Source organism: Aedes albopictus, chromosome 1 (assembly GCF_035046485.1).
Source record: "Aedes albopictus strain Foshan chromosome 1, AalbF5, whole genome shotgun sequence".
Taxonomy (NCBI): Eukaryota; Metazoa; Arthropoda; class Insecta; order Diptera; family Culicidae; genus Aedes; species Aedes albopictus.
In genome coordinates this window covers 281,479,890-281,501,328 of record NC_085136.1, presented here as the reverse complement: position 1 = coordinate 281,501,328, position 21,439 = coordinate 281,479,890, and the positions used below count along the sequence as shown (strand labels likewise).

Here is a 21,439-nt window from a genome sequence, read left to right as displayed (position 1 = left end):
TCTATGAGCACTTCCACAGTTATTAATTGAAGGGCTTTTCTTTGCCTGCCATTGCATGAATTTGTATATTGTGAGGCAAGTACAATGATACACTATGCCCAGGGAGTCGAAAAAATTTTCCCGACCGGAACGGGAATCGAACCCGCCGTCTCCGGATTGGCGATCCATAGCCTTAACCACTAGGCTAACCGGACGCCCCAAAATCTTATAGTGATTTCTTTAGCAATTTCTCCCAAAACACTTCAAGAATCAAATATTTTGCCATGCTTTAGGACCTTCAGAGATTCCAGATTCCTTCGAAAGCTCTTTCAAAGAAATTGTTCTTCTGCTAGCGATTGTTTCAACAGTTCATTCCAAGATTCGTCTAGGAATTCTTACAGAAGTTCACCCAGGATATTGAAGCGATTCTTCGATGCATTACAATCTCCCCATAAATTTCTTAAGGGTTTTCTTCATAGATTCCCAAAATAAAATTCTTCCATGAATTATTCCAAACATTCTCTCCTGAACTCTTTCAGAAATTCCTCCTGTATTTTTTCCAGAGATTCCTCTCAAGTATTTTTCCAGTTAGTTTTTTGTTCTTTATGACTTTTCTATGTAGGTATTTTTTTAGAGTCCTCCACGGCATTCTTCAAAGATTCCAGCAAAAAATGTTTTCACAAAATCCACAGAAATATTCTAGGATCTTACCAAAGTTTAAAAAAAACAAATGCGACAATTTCTCTAACAATAATTTTTTTTTTTTCAGAGTTTCCTCTAAGAATTACTAAAAATTCTTCGGAGAACTTATAACACGGATATTCGTATAGATGACACTTAAATGCCTGCAGAGATTCAAGGAATTTCAAGGAACTTCTCCCAAGACTCCCAGAAATTCTATCTGCCCACCTTTCTTGGAATTCACCCAAAATTTCTTGTATGGATTTATTCAGAGATTCTTCAAGGAATCCCGAATCCCTCCGCATTTACTCTAGAGAAGTTCCTCTGAGAAATGCTTGCTTCAGTTACACTTTCAGGTGAATATATAACGAAGCCACCCCTTGAATTTTCAACAGCACAAATCGGAAGAACCAAATGATGGATTGTGATGAAAAGTTGATCGATTGGTCACCACCAGCGGGTGACCAATCGATCAACTTTTCAGCGTGGTGAGATATTTGGTTCTTCAGATTTGTGCTCTTGAAAATTCGAGGGGTGGCTTTGTTTATATTCACCTTCAGGAGCTCGTTCTTTCAGGTATCTCGCCATGAATTCCAAAGATTCTTTCAAAAATTCCGTCTGAAATTCCTTCTCAATTTTCTTTATGAGTTTTGCTCTTTCTTCATGAATTACTTCAGGAACTCGTTAAGATACAGCTTTTAGATAACCCAAATATAACCCAGTTTTTAAATAACCCAAATTTAATCCAAAAATACTTCCCCAGACTTCTCAGGCAAATCATCCATTGATTAGGTCTGTAGGATATATATTAGCGTACGCAGATTTTTTTTCTCTAACTCACTCTTCTAAACAAACACGAGAAAGAGAAGAATGGCACTTACAGAATGAGTGAGAAAAAAGAAAAAGTTGCGTATTAAGCTGGTCTAAAAAAAAACGATGTTTGAAAAGTCACAAAAAGCAAAGATATACATATTTGAAGCATTTTTGTAGAACATTTCAGTTTTCTAAAAAAACATTTACAGGATCCGTCAGGGCAATTTTTAAAGTATGGCTATTTTTTATGAAAATTCTCAAAAAATCTTTTTTTTTTCGTAATATGTTTACCACTTCTGAATTTTTTCGATATTATCCTATTTTTCTATAGACCACTGGTCATTCTTGACAGGTATTGGTTTTATAAATAGTGTGTTTACTTTGACGGTATAACCGGCTATTTTGACGGTATAAACGACTATCCAGATTTTTACGCTAATGCGAGGGGTGATTCGAATATGACGTTTCTTGCCGACAACCGAATTTCAGTTCAATGCTATCCTAGTAGACCACTGTTAGAAAGTTTGTTGATTGAAGTGTCAAAAATTTTCACGGTATTTGTTTTGTACCAACAGTGTTCCTCAGCGTATTTTGAAATGGTGTTTTCTATAGATAGTAGAGTAAACATAGATCCGCGGACACCGCTGACTAAAATGTTTCAAGCGTGTAAGTAGTATTTTTCAAGAGTGCGACGGTTGAATATGACGTCATGCGCTCCATTGATGTTGTTCAAATCGTGACGTCATGCTCGTTTGGATACAAATTTTGACAGTTCGTTTGGATACAACGGATTCATCAACACGGATCTATGTTTACTCTACTATCTATAGTGTTTTCTATTTATTCTGCAGGACAAATCCTAGTTTTTTTTTTTTACTTTTAGGTCAGCTGCAAAAGGACTCAATGCATATTGACTGGATTTGTATGTGGAAACTCGTTAATATAGGGGTGCTGGGGGTAAAGTGGACAGGTGGGGTAAAATGGACAGGGTACAGTTTCATGGCTTTTATTGTTTTTCAAAATATTTCAACGATTGAAGCTTATGCCCAAGCATGAATCATTATACTTTTGCTGATCTTGATCATTAAAATCAAATAAACCTCTTTAAGATGACAAAAACTTTAAAACATACGTGAAAAATCGGAAATGATGTAAAATCTGCTTATAATTTCTAAGGTTTTCTCGTAAGTTATTTTCAAATTATTAAAAGTTTTACACCCTAAACCAATAAAGTCCATGTAGTAGAATATATTTGACCGAAAAAAAAGTTAAGTTTGTAAAAAAAAAGTTTTGGAAATTTTTTTTAACAAAATCAGACCGTGGGGGTAAAATGGACAATCGGTTAAATTTCACCAAAATTTCATGTTTCATGTGAAATTTCAAGTAAAAATTGTGAAATGTTTGAATTGTCATAACTTTTTTGTTTATTAGTTTATCATCACCAAATTTTTATGGTAGATTGCTAGTACAATGGACCGTTTTCCCTAAAAAATTACGTTGGTAAAAAGATAGGGTTTTGAGATATTTGAGTTTTTATGACATTTTTTAATGTTAAAAAAAATATTTTTTTACACTGTATATTTTCTTAGGAATCACCATTTAGTAATCTAACTTTGCTGAAAAATTCATAGCAATCGAACGAACCATTTTGGCTGTGCAGATTTTTGAATATTTTTGAACCATTTTCACATACACCCTTTTGAAAAGCTAGTCGTGATTCAAAATAAAATTTTGATGTCGGAAAATGGCGATTTAGATGGAATTGAAAAACTGTGCAAAGTTTCAGTTCAATAGAAAATCATGAATTAAAAAATTTCCTTAATTTTGATGCTGTTGCTTGGAATCGTTCATTTCTGGGATGATTGGCGGTAGATTCATGAAGAGCTTTCTTGTGAATTACTACAACAATGACGGGTGTCGTGGTTACTGGTAGCAATGCATTAATTTTGAGATGATTTCATGGAATCTCCGCCTACTACGGTTCTTTTTTGTTAAGTAGGAATAATCAAACTATTCAGAGATTACATAATCAAGACAAGTTTGATTCAAATGAGCATTTCATAAAAGATACAACATTTTCCTTTGAAGAAATACGTGAATTTGTGATTCTTGAACTTGAACTTGAGAATTTTCATGAAAAATAGCCATTTTTCAAAAGTTGCCCTGGCGGAACGTTCTTTTAAAGGTTTGATCAATGTCTATTTTGGAGTATTTGAATTAAATGTAAGAGTTTCCTAGTTCACTTACATATTTCTAGGGTTAATTCAGAATGAGTTGCTGTGACAATTACTGTCGGCTTGTTAAAAGTTTTCTGGTATAAAAATGCCTCTAGAGAATCAATCAGGATTTACTTCAGAAATTCACCCGACGATTTCTACATTGATTTCTCCAGGTATTTCTCCAAAGTTTCTTCCTTGAATTATTTCATAGAGGAGCTTTTTACAAGAATAGTTTTTTTACAGGGATTACTCCATAGTTTTCCATATGAATTTTCAAATGATTTTCCAGGGAATTTGCAAATTTTCTTCTAGTTATTTTTCTCCAGAGATTTATTCATTCTCTAGAGGCTCTTCCAATAACTTCTTTTGAAAATGCTAGAAATTGTTCCAGGAATTGCATCAGTGATTCTTGCAAATATTTCGGCAGAGTTTTCATGATGGCATTCTTCCTGAAAATTTTCAAGCAGTTCTTTCAGAATTTCTCCCACAGCCTCTTCTATGAATTCGTCCAGAGATTTATCCTACAATTACATGGCTGTTGTGTCCATTTATTATACAACTTTAGTGACTTCAATCTGTGTAGAACAGCACAATAAGTTTAATAGTATACTGTACTAGATATGCAGTAGTGCGTCGTCCATTTTACGTCATACCCATTTGTAGCCATTGAATGTGATAGGGGAAGGCGGAAAATAACACACTGTCTAAGCAAACATAGCCTTAGCTTCTGATACTCCAGTTTCGCCAGACCAGCTACATACATTCACACAAGGAACCAATGAGCAGTGCTGAAAAATTCATTTCGTCAAATCTAAATTCTATCACCTACAGCTCATTTTAGAAGCTGAACCTGAAAATATGGTATATTAAAAACTTGTGCGGCTAGACCAGTTCTGCAAGAAAGTCACGGAAAAATTGCTATTTTACGAATATTTAAGGTAAATGTCACGGGCTTCCTTCGAAAAATGCCAGATGATATTCACGGTGAATATCATTTGGCATTTTTCACAGGTAGACCGTGACATTTACCTTAAATTTTCGAAAATAAGCGGTTTTTCCGTGACTTTCTTGCAGAACTGGTTTAGCCGCACAAGTTTTTCATATATCATACTCTCAGGTTTAGCTTCTAAAATGAGCTGTAGGTGGTTGAATTTAGATATGACGAAATGAAATTTTCAGCACTGCCAATGAGATATCTGCCGGGGACTAGCAGGCATTATCAGTGTATGAGTGTTTGTTTTGAAAATTCTGATCTTTGGATTTGCACCATCAGGCACATCGTAAATTAGAAATCTTTTCATCTTATCAGAAAGAAGGATGTTGAAATATACTTACCTTACCTTACCGGTCAGGCTAAGGCCGGGGTGGCCTCTGCTGTACATAGTAGCCGCCTCCATTCCACTCGGTCCATGGCTGTTTGCCTCCAGTTCCGCACTCTGCGTAGGGTCCGCAGATCGTCCTCCACTTGGTCGACCCACCTAGCTCGCTGCGCACCACGTCTTCTTGTACCGGTCGGATGACTCTCGAGAACCATTTTAGTCGGGTTGCTATCCGACATCCTGATGACGTGACCCGCCCACCGTAGCCTCCCGATTTTCGCGGTATGGACGATGGTTAGTTCACTCAGCAGCTGATGCAGCTCGTGGTTCATTCGCCTTCTCCAAGTCCCGTCTTCCATCTGCACTCCGCCGTAGATGGTACGCAACACCTTCCGTTCGAAAACTCCAAGGGCGCGTTGGTCCTCTGCACGTAGGGTCCATGTTTCGTGCCCATAGAGGACGACCGGTCTAATCAACGTTTTGTAGATGGTTAACTTCGTGTTACGGCGAACTTTATTCGATCGTAGAGTTCTGCGGAGTTCAAAGTAGGCACGATTTCCTGCCACAATGCGCCTCTGAATTTCTCTGCTGGTGTCGTTGTCGGCGGTCACCAGTGAGCCCAAGTACACGAATTCTTCAACCGCCTCGATTTCATCACCGTCGATATAAATTTGGGGTGGTGGGCGCGGTGACTCCTCCCTGGAGCCCTTTGCCATCATGTACTTTGTCTTCGACACATCAATGACTAATCCGATTCGCCTGGCTTCACCCTTTAGTTGGATGTACGTTTCCGCCATCGTCTCAAATTTACGAGCAATAATATCAATATCATCGGCGAAACCAAGCAGCTGAACGGACTTCGTGAGAATCGTCCCACTCGTGTTTATCCCCGCTCTTCTTATTACACCCTCCAAAGCAATGTTGAACAGCAAGCACGAAAGACCATCACCTTGCCGTAACCCTCTGCGAGATTCGAAGGGACTCGAGAGTGTCCCTGATACTCGAACTACGCACATCACTCGATCCATCGTCGCCTTGATCAACCGTATCAGTTTATCCGGGAATCCGTATTCGTGCATAATCTGCCATAGCTGTTCTCGATCGATTGTATCATACGCCGATTTGAAATCGATGAACAAGTGATGTGTGGGCACGTTGTATTCGCGGCATTTCTGCAACACCTGGCGGATGGTGAACATCTGGTCCGTTGTAGGGGACATGGGCAACATGTAGTCGTCTTCTTCGCATTTCAACCAAAAAAGCTTTGGAAAACTCAATACACATTCTGTGATAACACAAAGAGAGGATCGATGAAGAGAACTCGAAATGCTCAGAGCTGCTTCGCGAATCAAGACGAGTGCGTACCAGCCAGCCTCCTGTCACCGCAATACTGCCCCACAGGAAAATAAAGAGCCAACATCTCTGGTTCCCACTTCCAGCCGCCTTGTTGAACATAATAGCGGCGGCTCGGCGGCTTGGTTCCCCATGACAGCGCAAAATTTGTAAACAAAAATAATTCCAGGAGCAAAAATCAAAAGCGGCGAAACTTTATTCCACAACCAATTTTTTTGTACCTTTTAAAAGCGTTAGTTTAAGCGAAACATGATTTTTAATTTCGCAATTATTTATTTAAAAATGAAGTCGTAATAGTATCAGCTCATCTTCGTCACGGGAATAAAGTTTCCATAAAATTTATAATTGTTATTGATATGATTCCGCCACAGTCAATAATCGTTCCTGGATTTTGATGCTGACCTCAAAAACATGGCCACGTGACAGGAGGCTGGTACCAGCTTCGTTAGCTCGCGAGTGAAGTAGTGCGAATATATTCAGGCCTCTGTTGTTCACGAGTAGGGTTGCTTTGCGTTTGTGTCTGCTCAACCGCAATCCTGTGAATTGTGTGTTTATTATTCTGAAAATGATGCTGCATATTTCGCTTGACTGGTAGACGTTAGGGCCTGTCCATAAACTACGTTGACTCTTGAGGGGGGACGGGGAGGGGTGCTCTCAGATGCCCAAAAAATAGTATGTAGTTTATGAACAGCGCCTTATCTGATAGAATGACACTATGTTGTGAAAGTTGGAAGGAAGGGCAACGTTTCAATCCGTTTCTAGTTCTAGCGAGTTGCTTGAAGATGACAACTAAAACATCCCTTTAAGGAGAAACATCAGAGAATAACAATATGGCTGCCACAATGGCCAGCTTGGACCTCTATTCACGTTTTCAAGATCATCAATCTTGAAAATTCGTAAACAAATGCGCTCGATTTGGAAAAGCTGCTGTTTTATAAGTTAATTGTTCTTCTCTAAAATTGAAATATAGCTTTTTTACGGGAGCTCTCATTTTATCATATCTGAGTTAAAACATTTTAAAATGAATAGTGCCAATTTTTCTGACACTTTAGTTATTTGTATTTGCAGCTAGTGACTTAGTCGAAAATAGTGACTTGGTTACAAAAAAGTGGCTAGACTTTGCTTAGGGTAGAGAATCATGAACGAAACATGAAAAAGTGGACAAGCCTTTTATACAGTTATATGATTCGATGTCTCATGTTCATACGATTTATTCATGTAATCAGAATAATATTACTTTTCGGTAGTAGCAATAACTGCAGTGCCGAAATTAGTAGCTCAGCAAAAACAAATTACTCTAAAATTGCGCGTCGTCAATTTTACGTCATATCCACAACCATCAAATGTGATATTTCTCATCCTTACCTCGTGAGAATAAGACATATCATATGTATCAAAAATTTTACGTCGATCAATCCCAAATCACACCTTCACCATCGCTTACCTAACTCTTTGCGCTTTCAATTTCAAACCTTTCCAACCGAAAGGCTTCAAAAAAAAAAAAAGAACAACTTTTATGATTGATCATAAGACCACCGCCACCAACTCTAGTGCATGTCCGTCCGTCCACTTCTCTCCTATAGACTTTGGTCCACCGACCGTCCGGTCGCAGTCGTGTCCGCATTATTGTCATTACGTTTTCTATTTACGCTCGTGATTTAATCATTTACACACGAACGGGGAAATAATAAGCGTTCCTTCGTGAAAAAAAAAACAATAAGAAAAAAAAACAACATCCGATCAGCGAAAAGACAATCCCCGTCTTATTTGTGGAAGTGCATACCCCACCAAACGAAGTTACATTTTGGTTCGGGAATTGGGGTTTTTGACAATATCTTGCCACCAAGATGCTGGAGAAAGTATCAACCAAACAGACGGTTTCGTTTACAAACAGGAAGCCGCGGCTTTCCCAGCGGCAATTACTTGGATAGCTATTACACGCATACCTAACTACCTACCTACAAGATCAAAGACGAGGCGACGGCGGGCGACCGACGAAAACGACACTAATAGGACAATACTTCCTTTGAATGAAAATGGCGGGTTTCACTTTGATTTGGGTACCGTAATACCGTGGTGTTGTACTAAAGTGGATATCAAATGTACCATACACGTTTGAAAATCGGCATTTACATAATCGTTTCCAAATTGAGTGTGAGCATTGATGACCCATGCAATTTATGGTAGATTTTGACCAGAACAATAGGAATCGCACAGAGAATCAATCAATGCAGAAGCTGACTAATATGTAGTTCACATAATGTGCACAATTTCAGAGCTCTCATTTTTAAGAAGATCAAAGAGAAACATCTAGTATGCTTCTGCATCTGCAGAGTTGTCTCGGGAAGGAATGTTAGTTAGTGGGGTGGGTTAAGGTGTGTATATGGGAGTAACCTATTATTAGTGTAACTTCGTGCCTGTAAAATATAGATCCTTATACTGGAAAAGCAAACTTAATCCCGAGTTGTGAGATAACAACAGAAAGAATAAGAAGAAGAGATGCAAAAAACGATGTCCTACTTCGATATTTCTTATCGCCATGCATCTAAGCTGTATTACTACATGTGAGTCAGCCAAACTTTATGACCATTATGATCAATTTTACGACATTATGGAAATCATTTCACCCAAAAACACAACATAATTCGCTGCCCTATTGCAAAACACTGTTGCTTTTCAACCGAACATCACCACACAGATTGAAAGACTTCACGTCTGCCCAAAACTGGTTCCTCCTCGGTCGGGTGGCGGCAGTTATCCAACAGCCCAAAATTTATACCCGCTCAGGCTCACTCAAAACCCAAAATGAATTAATCCACCAAAACGAGACACACGATCAGGCAACAGCGCACGTTTCGGAGCCGAGCAGCGACCCTATACACTGCTCGGGGCTGTTCCTCTGCTGTGTGGCGCAAAACAATGGGTAGAAAGTTTTTTTATCATCGCGTCTCGCGGTGCCGTGCCGCCGCCACGCCACACACGTGACATCGACAGACCGCGCGCGCGCATGGTTCAACGGTTCAAGCCAGCTCGCTCTGTTCCGTAATAGTTTTCATCCTACATGTTTACCAACATTTAAGTTGCTTTTGTTTCACCTCACTGTTCCAATGCTTACGTTCACATTGTAGACGACCCACGAACCTTTCTGCCAGCGAAATGCCCTCCCAAAAGGTTATTACGTGTGGTCCCCCATGCCTCCTCTTCCACTTCCTCTTTTTTTGCGCAGTCTTTCGATTGCGTCTGTCATCGCTTCGGAAGAAAATAACCCCCCTTTGGGCTTAAATAATACCTACCATGTTGCGAAGAAAATTGCAAAGTTTGTGGACTTGCGAATTTCTACTCTTCATATATATGTAGTAAGTTGAATAGCGGGCTTGGTGATTTAGCGATTATCGCATCTGATCCGTATGCAGAAAATCTTATTTCCAATCCCTGGCCCGTCCCCTCTAACTTTTTCCTACAGAAACGGTTAAAAAAAAACTTTCATAATACTGTTGACAATGTATCATTTATTACGCTTGAAAACTCAGATTAATCGACACAAAATCACACACCGCTTTATGCCTGGCATCTACACACCAACGTGAACCCTTCCTCATATTGATCTGCAATCTGACGTAGCAGTCGCCATTCTCGCCTAAAAAAATGATGATCAACACTCACACACTGAAGATGTGTGTTAATCCCAAAAAGCTATCTCATTGGTTCCTTGAGTTAGTAAAGTTGATCTGGCAATACTGGAGTAGCAAACGGGTGTCCAATCAAGATCATACTTAGAATAAGTTGACTTGGGAAAGCGTTTAACATTTTGTCTACACTCAAGTAACAAAGCATTTCAATGATTCTAAAATGTCGGTTTAAAATACGCAACTCTGTACACTAGTAGATCTACACTTGGATTGGCTCAGTGACTGGAATTTGAAAATGTCTGAAAATATTGAACTCAATCAAATTTTGAATTTCATATTTATTGCTAGTAGTTTTCCTGGAGCAAAACTCATTCTACTCGCAGAGATCGTCTGAGAGAAAAGAATGTCTAAGAGAGAAATATATAATGGACAACAGAAGCTCTTTTTTACAACTTGATGCGGTATGTCAAGAAGAAATAATATGAAGTTAGCAAGAAAAATTGAAAGTGAAATTCATGATGATCTATTGCTATCAATGCGATTCTGTTGGCAGTAAGTTCATACAAAAGTTTTGAAAGTCCAATCAGCGTTTCTGTCCATGCCCTAGAGAAATTGTCAATTCATCTCTAGAGCAATTCTCTATCCCGCACAGTATTCAGCTGTCTCGAATGTTGGACACATTGTGTCTCGAACATAAACCGCGAAAAAAGAAAGTAAAGACCCAGAGCATTTACGGTTGACATGCATTAATGGGCATAATAGGGCAGTCGGTAGAGTGGTTGAATCCGGTGGGTGCGGACATGATCAAATGCTTCAAGTTGCAGCACCCATTTACGTTGAATCGCTCTTGCACGTCGTTGATAATCAACTTCTGGCGAAGCCGAGCAACAACATGGTATGAACTTTATATTTAGACTACATATGGGGAAAACATCAATCAATAGGTGGATAAAATAAATGAAATTCTACTCACATGGCCTCGACATAAGATCAATAGTTTCCTTTCAGTTTCCGACCTTTTGGCCGAATGCCATCTGGCCGAAAGTATCGTTTGACCGAATTATGATCGAATTAATTAGGAGGCGAGGACAATCTCAGGAGTAACATTCTAGCTGCCAATATTATCATCTAGGCTCAGTGTACCAGTTATGGCTATAGTACCGTAATCCGGGGTCAAATTGATCACTTTAAAACAACTTTTGCGGATAACATTAGTGGAATTTCAAATATTGCCAAAAGAATTTCTGTAAAATCAGTACCCAGTGGATCACCATGGAACTACGTGACAGAATTTTGTTCAACAAATTCAAACTTTAAGTTAAATAACTCTAAATATCATTAAATAGGATATGTCATTTTGGGGCGAAATTGATCAGTGTACAACTAAGCATCGGTTGGAAAGGAAAATTTCCTTGTGCGCTTAATTTTGCTCTTCTAAAACCGAATAACGCGTTTAAAATCTTACAACTAGTGAATTTATTACTTTAAATGCAAAATTAAATTATGAAATTTCCCCTTAAACGCCTACAGGTAGGCAATTTCATTTGAAATAAGTTATTTCTATCACACTAAATGACTATTTCAACATAAAATGAACTTTTTTTTAACTTTTTCATGTTCTTATTAGCTACATAACTATCCAACCAGGGCTCCACAAAAATGTTAAAACAGAGAATTTACGGGAAGTCCTATTAGCAATCGATTGTTTAGTAGCCATGATTTCAGCTAAAAGAGTATTCATTACAAATTCCTAAAAAAAAAATAAGCCAAACTAACTTTTTTCTAAAAAATAAAATTCTACACTCATCTCTAGACATCTACGAATCAGATAACGTAAAAAGTTTAAGATCATTACGACGCTTAAGAGTTCCTAGTATGGAATTACAATGTAGTACCCAAATGATCAATTTCACCCGCTGATCAATTTGACCCCGGTTTACGGTACCTCAAATTCGCCATAAAGGGTGGCACGGTCAAAATTTGATCACACCATTTTTTTTTTTCATAACTTTAGACTGCGTACACCAAAACAGCTTTTTTTGGACCAGTAATGGTACATTATACGTAGCTTATATCATAGAATTGACATCAAAATCCATTAACACCTATGTGCCTGAGCCTCATTTTGCACCCAATTTCAAAACCTCGAAAATCTGATTCTCAACCGTTTCTTAACAAAAGTTAAAAGTTAAAGTTAAAAGTTTTGACAGTTGATCACAAAATCCTTCAAGTTTATGTAACCGGGATCATGGTTCCGGATTTTTCCGTTGTTCCGGATTTATGGCCGGGGGTACTGGGGTAACCTCCTTATCAGATAGAGGTGCAACCTATAATTTGCCTTCGAAAACTAGTTTGCGGCATATCAAACTTCATGATTTTGCAAAACAAGAGTATTGGACCATGTTTCTAGATATTTCAGATACAATGGCCACTTCTATGGATGTTCCGGACCCAGGTGCCCCCAGGGAAGTGGCCACTTACTGACCGGTTCTGAAACCTAGCTTGCGACATATCAAACTTCATGATTTTGCAAAACAAGAAATTTCAGATACAATGGCCACTTCTTCGGATGTTCCGGATCCTGGTGCCTCCAGGAAAGTGGCCACTTTCTGACCGGTTCTGAAACTTAGCTTGCGACATATCAAACTTCATGATTTTGCAAAACAAGAGTATTGGACCATGTTTCTAGAGATTTCGGATACATTGGCCACTTCTCCGGTTGTTCCAGACCCAGGTGCCCCCAGGGAAGTGGCCATTTACTGACCGGTTCTGAAACCTAGCTTGCGACATATCAAATTTCATGATTTTACAAAACAAGAGTATTGGGCCATGTTTATAGAGATTTCGGATACATTGGCCACTTCTCCGGATGTTCCGGACCCAGGTGCCCCCAGGGAAGTGGCCATTTACTGACCGGTTCTGAATCCTAGCTAGCGAAATATCAAACTTCATGATTTTGCAAAACAAGAGTATTGGACCATGTTTCTAGATATTTCAGATACAATGGCCACTTCTCCGGATGTTCCAGACACAGGTGCCCCCAGGGAAGTGGCCACTTACCGACCGGTTCTGAATCCTAGCTTGCGACATATCAAACTTCATGATTTCGCAAAACAAGAGTATTGGACCAATATTTGAAATCTCTAGAAACATGGTCCAATACTCTTGTTTTGCAAAATCATGAAGTTTGATATGCCGCAAGCTAGTTTTCGAAGGCAAATTGTAGGTTGCACCTCTATCTGATAAGGAGGTTACCCCAGTACCCCCGGCCATAAATCCGGAACAACGAAAAAATCCGGAACCATGATCCCGGTTACATAAACTTGAAGGATTTTGTGATCAACTGTCAAAATTTCATTAACTTTCGTTGAGAAACGGCTGAGAATCAGATTTTTGAAGTTTTGAGAATGGGTGCAAAATGAGGCTCAGGCACATATGTAGGTGTTAAGTATTGGTTGATATACAAATAAAACCAACGACTTGCCTTTTTAAAATTTTGTACAAAGCGCTCCACAGTAAATTTTCGGCAATTTAAGGACAGTAAAGCACAGAAAAAAAATCATTGAAATCGGTTAACTTTTTTTTAAAACAATAAAAATGTGTTCTTATTTCTAAATCCTCTTTTTACAAAACTTTAGAATTGCAGATCTCAGGGTTGAACCATATATCCGCAAATATCAAACCGATTTTGATGAAAATTTTATGGTATAAGCTACATACAATGTACCATTACTGGTCCAAAAACCAGCTATTTTGGTGTACGCAGTCTAAAGTTATGAAAAAATTGTGTGACCAAAATTTGACGGTACCACCCTTTAAGATTCTGTGTTCTGTTCTGTGAAAATACCCTAAATCTGTGTTTGTTTGTCGTAATGCTGCCTTCACCGCTCTTAAAGCGTCCTCTCCTGGTATGGCAACATCAATAACAGGCTGACTTCTGGCCTCATTCGCTAGTCGGTCGGCTTCAGTGTTTCCGCTGATGCCGGCATGCCCCAGGACCCAGCAGAAGCGGACAGATTTGTTTTGCGAAATTTTCTCAATCTCCTGGATCAATGGGTGCTTGGACGTTCCGGATTCTATCGATAATAGGCAGCTTGCCAAATCCGTGAGAATCACAATTTCATTCTTTATGTTCGGGATCGAGACTGCCATCCTTATGGCATAGGCCTCCACGGAGAAGACACTGTAGTCTTTTGGCAGACTGGCTGTTCCTGAGAGGCTGTTAGTATGGAAGGCAGCCCCAACTGTGCCTTCACATTTTGAGCCGTCGGTGTATAGGGTAAAAGGATATAATGCGCCCCACCGGGGCAAAACGCCCCTCTTCATTTTCTAGCGATTCAAGCACTTATCGTATGTGTGATCGATTAGAAATCTCAAATATTGAATAATTATTGCCATCAAGCTGGTCCGTTGGTGGATTGGTACAAAAAAAGCAATAAGAATATCAAAAAGTCTGAAATCCAGGCTTTTGGCGTAATATTTTACCTCTTGTGAGCTGACTTCATTGTAAACGAAGCTAGTTCTATTCGCTTGTGTTACCTTGCAACTTTTATGCAGTTAAACACTTGTTGAAAGACCCTCCTAGGATAAGCATGTGGTGGAATTATCCCCTGGGGCAGTTTTATCACGGGGCTGGACGTTTTTCTTTTGATGGGGCGTATTGAAAAGGCAAATTTTGGAACGTTTGTTTTGAAAAGGCAAATTTTGGAACGTTTTCGAAAAACGTTTCAAAGCTTCCATAGCCACCTCGCAAAGGTAAAGTTCGCATGCAACACTTCACTAACTTTAGTAACAACGATTTGCAGTGAACAATAGATGGAATAAGGCACCAGTTTCAGATATATTGCCATTTCTGCTTAGGGGTGGGGGGGGGGGGGGGTCATATTATACCTGTTTACCCTACAACAGTTGATCGATGGAAGCGGGTGGAGAGCAGTTGTTGAATAACAGGGCGGACTCTTTCTGGTGGATCACCGGCTCTTACACTTCTCTTTACATCCCACACGGAGAAACTGAAAAACTCAAAATTAGGTACTTTTAAACTCAATTTTGAGTTCTTTTTCATCTCCCTTTTCATGCGCTCTTTCTGTTGTTGTCAGAGAGTGAAGAGAGAAACAGCCCAACTTTTGCAGTTCCGTGCGTCAAGCCAAAACTGAGTTTCTAGCCCAGTACTCAAATTTGAGTGAATACAACCTAGTCAAAATTTCGGTTGGGTGGAAAAAACTTAAAATTAGGTATTTTTTTCACATGGAAGCAAGCGGGAACAACCCAACAAAAACATCGTTACCATCAACTCAAAATTGGCTTGACGCACTCAACCCCGAAGTTGGGTGGAAAGAACTCACTTTTGGGTAGTTTCGTCTCTCCGTGCACACTATTCATGGTTTTCGTGCATGCCATGCACGAACGCTCTGTCTTACAAGTGTTCCAACCACGGGGAGTGCTGTACCCGTCAGCTCCACCAAACGGTCTGATACTCGGTGAATTAGGGGAAGAGTGTTATTGTCACTATTGTTCGACAGCATTCGAATGGCCGTCCGTGCTGTTGACTGAACTGCCAGTAGCTCAAAGGGTAAAGTGCCTGCTTCCGCCATGACCGCGTTGATTGGACTGGTCACGAAAGCACCAGAGGCAAACCGAACCATCCTGTGGTACGGTGGGGCGAGGGTCTGTAGGGAAGCTGTCCCTCCTCGACTAACTAGTCCCAACTAACTTTTTTATAGTCAAACAGACTAGAAGAGGTTCTTAGAACCATTATAAAACCAAAATAAAAAGTATAAGTTTTTAAGACGGTTATCAAAACCACTACATACAAGACTAATTCGCTATCAAATTGTTACTTGGGAGTCCCATTCCGTATGTTAACTTCGCAGTGACTAACGCCGATCCAACCTGCAGCAAAGTTTTCCTGTTGCCGCGAGGGAGTCTAGAACCAATCATTTTTAGAATCCGAAGTCGAGGTTCGCTAGGGTGACCATATGGTATCCTAAAGGAGGACATGTCCACCTTTTTGGTCAAAAATCGAATGTCCTCCTTTTCTATGAAAATGTCCTCCTTTTCTATGAAAATGTCCTCCTTTTCGAACTTAAAACTAAGAATGAATAGCGGAATCAGATACATTTTTTATATAATTCATATTTATGTGTACTTTAACGATTGCAAATTCTACATAGATCAGATACAATAATTAGAAAATTATAGTTAAGCTATGATACGCACCAAAGACGTTTTCAATTAGTCACCCATGCTTCCAAAGCTAAATTATCAAAAGTACGTGTCATGTGAAATCGAAGAACTTTTAATCCCCATCTGAATCCCCAGATCCTCACTATAACTTATGGGGAGTCAATATACCGATATGTTTTATATAAAAAATAAACCATAAAGGGTTTACAACAGTACCACAAGAAAGCCTTGCCAATTAAATCCACCTAAAAATACAGTGAAACGTCAACATAATGTTTCCATCGAACATGCTTTATTGATATTGCAGAAGTGTTTGTTTCTTATCAATCTTTAATAGTTTTCTACAACAGCACAATACAGTATAAATCAGCCGTATTTTTTGGTGAGAACTCTCGATTCGCCTAAGTTATTAAAACCTCTAGTAAATCTTTGGGAGTTAGAATAGAGTAGCATTGATAGTGGCTGAGTAAAATGTTGTGGAGTCTAAAAAACTGACATGACTAGTGCTGCCGTTCTACGCATAGTTGTCCCATGTTATATGGAAATCCCATATAACATGGGTCAATTGTGCTTAGAACGGCAGAGTGGTGTTTGTTGATGTGTTTTCGTTTGTGATTTGTTTTAGATTGCCCCCTTGTTATTCAACGTCCGCTGCTTTAGTTCGACTGTTATACAACGGAGAGCAAAAGTGATTTAAACATTGTAAGTTCTCCAAGCTTTTTTAAAAGGGTACATTTTCAAGAGAACTACAGAATTACAAATAAATAACAAGTATCAATTTCCATGGTTACAATGATAGCAGATTTCAACTCATTTTCTTGTATTTTCGTGCTCTTTTGAAAAGTGTCCTCCTTTTTATACAAATGTCCTCCTTTTTAAACCGAATTAGGTTTAAATGTCCTCCTTCACTTCATTTCCATATGGTCACCCTAAGGTTCGCAGGCTTCTTTTACTGATTTACAGTGAGGCTTGAAGGTCAGCGTTCGATCTAGAGTGTCACCCAATATCCGCAAGCGGTTGGTCTTCGGAATTGCTACTTGGTCGATTGTGATCTCGTTCGCCGGCTCCCAACGTGCATTTGGACTGCAGTAGAAGGTGTACGATTTTGTTGCAGACATCACAAATCCAACGCTCTTTGCCCACTGGTTCACAGCCTTGACAGCGGCTTGCAGTTTGCGGTGCAGTCCTTGGGTTTTCGGCCGTCGCACAACGAGGAGAATACCGTCTGCGTACACTAATATATCGACTCCCTTCGAGTATTACTCTGAAGATAGGCTGCGTTGCGACGAGAAACAGTGTTACCGATAGAACGGAGCCTTGTGGTACCTCGTTTTCCAACGTATGCTCGGTAGACAGCTTTCCTGCTACTGACACCTGGAATGTCCGCTCCGCAAGGAAGCTGTGCAACATGTTCATCATTCGACCACGTATTCGCCATGACTTTAAGGTGCGCAATATTCCGTGTCGCCAGGTAGTGTCGTACGTCTTCGATAGATCCAAAGAAGCAATCAAACAGTGCTCATCGACGCACGGTAGTGACTTCTCCAGCTCGGCAAAATAAGTGTCGGTACCACGTCCGGCACGGAAAGCGTGTTGGTGGTTGTCCAGTCGTCCACTTTTTTCTAATTCGGTGATCAGACGACGGTTGATGATCCTTTCAAGCAACTTCGCCTTGCAGCTGATGAGCGAGATAGGTCGGAAAGCATCAGGTCCAGGCTCACGACAGTTTTGTTTCGGAATTGGAACGACAATAGCAGTACGCCAGGTGGCAGGGAATTCACCGCTATGCCAGATTTTATTCAGCAAATCAAGGAGCGTCATCTTCACGGGCAGGAGGAGACGTTGCAGCAGAGGGTACCCTGTCATATCGATACCTGTAGAGGCACCTCGCCCTTTGTCGAGAGCCCACAGAAGTTCATTTAGGGTTAAGTCGATGTTATACACATCTCCTGTGTTTTGCGAAGGAATCGTGGGACCTCGTTCAGCTGCCACTTTCGCCATCTGAAACGATGGAGGGTAGCTACAAGTCGCTGATCTCTCGCTATAAACTTTTGCTAGTTCTTCCGCTGCTTCTTTAGGGTTGTCCGTGAAACCATTCGCTCGTTTGATAACAATCGGTCGCTGTTGTCGGTTTCCACGCAGTGTGTTCACCGTTCGCCAAAGCTCAACTGTCATGCTGCTAGGTGAGATTTTAGCTACGAAGTTTTGCCAAGACTGTTCCTTCGCTTGATTAACTGCCTTTCTAGCTTCCGCTCTAGCTTCTTGGAATCTTGTGATACAAATAATATTAGGGATGATGCGATACGTGGTCGTGCGGCTAAGATCACCAAGCCTTTAGTCGCATCGTGCTAAGGAGTGCGGGTTCGATTCCCGCCGCAGCTGTCAGGAAAAGTTTTCGGCTGTGCCACTGGGCGTTGCATGCTAGTCCGTTGTCTAGTGTCGTGCTTCCTTCAAAGAGCAAATAGCTCACTGGAAGCATTAAACGTGTCTGTGTCTTTTTTTTTTAATATTAAAACGACCAGGCCCACTGTGCAGACTAAAGGTTTTGAAGAAAGTTCAAAAACTAGCGGCAATTAGATTACCCACGTATGAACGCATGACGCATTTTTTTGAATATGATAAAGGAAGAAACGGGGACAACCGTACCAACCGTTCCAGTTGAAGGGGGGATGGGGTATGCACGTATAACCGTTGGGAATGGCGTAGCTAAGAAGGTAAAGGCACACTCCATGGTACTATAATTTCCAGGGATGCAATATGCTGCAAATATTAATATTGACAAGAAAATATCTGAAGCATTTCTAATATTTCCAGGATGCTTTTCAATACTGGCTGTGCAAGCACTAGAATAGAATAGAGTAGAATAGAATATTTATTTCGGTAATGGTCCAAAAATAATCATCATTTAACTGTGGAATGAGCAGAAACTTCTATGGAAAAGTATGACTATATACATGAATCTTGCGAAAAAAGACACACTTTCATTAAAGAAATGAAACAGTTTCGAACTGGAAATTTCTCTGATAAAGACACCTAACTCAACTTAACAACATAGGCGATTGATACATTTTTTTTTTCTCTGTTCGGGACATAACCACTGCGACCAATATTTTGATCTATTGTGGTATACCCCGTGTCCTTTGTATAGTGCATGTCGTATTACTTTATCACCATTGAGAAGTTATAAAGTATTCGGTTTTGTTACAGTAGTCATTTTCAACATAATCGCAAGGAAGGATTCTGATTGATAGGTTCCGCTTTTAACACGCTCCTTTTTCAGTCAAAATCAGATCCCTTAACGAGAACGTCAAGAAATGATACCGATATTCACCATGCATCGGAACCCTAGTCCTTTCTGTTTCAAACCAGTGAACACCGAATAAAAGATTAGGAATACTAACCCATTTTTTCTTGTTTCAAGATCCATCTCGGCCACACCTAAAACCGAGACCTATCACTTTCAACAAGGTGTGAAATGTAATAAGGACCAAAGTGATTTCCTTTGATTACTCAAATGTGCTGCTCCACCAGCTGGAAGCAGTTAGGACTAGGGTTCGGTTTGGTAGATCTTTCGCCGCAACGCAACCCAAAAAGGTGATCTTACCCACGCTACGGGCTCCGTTAAAGATCGAGCATATTTTAAACCCCCTCAACCATTCATCCCTCAGCACGGGTCGCCTGACACCTTGGATTGGGGTTACAAGGTGTGAAATGTAATAAGGACCAAAGTGATTTCCTTTGATTACTCAAATGTGCTGCTCCACTAGCTGGAAGCAGTTAGGACTAGGGTTCGGTTTGGTAGATCTTTCGCCGCAACGCAACCCAAAAAGGTGATCTTACCCACGCTACGGGCTCCGTTAAAGATCGAGCATATTTTAAACCCCCTCAACCATTCATCCCTCAGCACGGGTCGCCTGACACCTTGGATTGGGGTTACCTTTTACCCCCGGAACAGGTGGTCCGTAGTGCTATTCTAAGCCGGCAACTACACGGGCAATTTGCTTTGATACATTTGCTAACACAGCTACTAAACATATTATTATTGTCCCCAGTCACACAATGCCTAATTTGCACTTTTTATCACTCCAAATATAATTTTTCCCGCTGACTAGATTATCATTTGCCACAAAACATTAAATGAATTGATAAAATGACTTTAGTTGAAACATCTTGAAAATAATGCCTTTTTAGTGACTGACCCGAAAATAGGCCTGGGTTCTTCAAAGATATCCAGATAATTGCATAATCTGAATCAATCAATATCAATAATAATCAACCAATGTCATTCGCCCAGGACAAAAAAAAATATGTTTCATCTAATGATACTCAGTTGGATTAACAATAGGGTCCTAAAATGAAAAATATTTTCCCGGTTTTGCTGCATAACATAAAGGAGCATGATTTTCTGATCTCAATAGTATTTTTCCGAACTTAAACAATGGCAGAATAGTTAATAAACTCGAAAATAAAATAATGGTGAGCAGAGGTCTTGTTTGACATTCGAGGTGAACCTTGACGTTACGAAAGTGAAACGGCGGTTTGCAAAAGACATCACATTGGCTCACTTTTGACAACAAATGTTCCTGTTTGACATACACGGTAAACAAAATTTACCCAAAAGTGAGTGCTGAACAAGGAGTGTTGCAAAAATTATTAGAATTTTTGAAAATATATTTTATGGGCTTTATCTAATAGGAATGCCCAAAAAATGAGTAATCATGTCATTTTAATCAATGCTTGATCGAATTATGCAGCAATTAAGATAGGCCTTTAGGAGCCTATTAAACCTCCTGTCTGTCATGTACATCTCTGTATCTAGACAATTTGGTGAACATAGGGGCAGAGTTCTTCTCATTAATGTTTCGACTACTGTGATAATTTGGAAATCCACAGAAATATTATTTCTCAGCTAATATTCAAACTTATTTCGTTTAACTATTGCGCAGCAGACGACCCTATCATGAACTCAAGCAAACTTGTGTACGTTAGCCACTGCAAAGTCAAGTGCGAAATTCGACTGTGATAATAAAGAATATGGGCCGCGTCAAAATGAGTGCAAATGTCGCTATACTGCCTTGAAGCGTATCGTCAATAATATTTAGATCGATTTATTTCGGAACTTTATTGGTCCAACTTATAACAGATACCGTAAAAGATTTCATTGCTACACGTTTGATTCCGAATTTAAGGACAATTGTTAAAATTTCGGTCAATTGTTATACACTAGTGAAAGTTTCAACATTTTTTACACCAATTCTTC

General features: G+C 39.8%; 1 protein-coding gene across 2 annotated transcripts in view; it reads left to right on the top strand.

Moving 5' to 3' along the window:
* LOC109622683 (uncharacterized) overlaps window positions 1-21,439 on the top strand; it is a 185,436-nt gene that overhangs the window by 151,956 nt on the left and 12,041 nt on the right. The window lies entirely within an intron of this gene.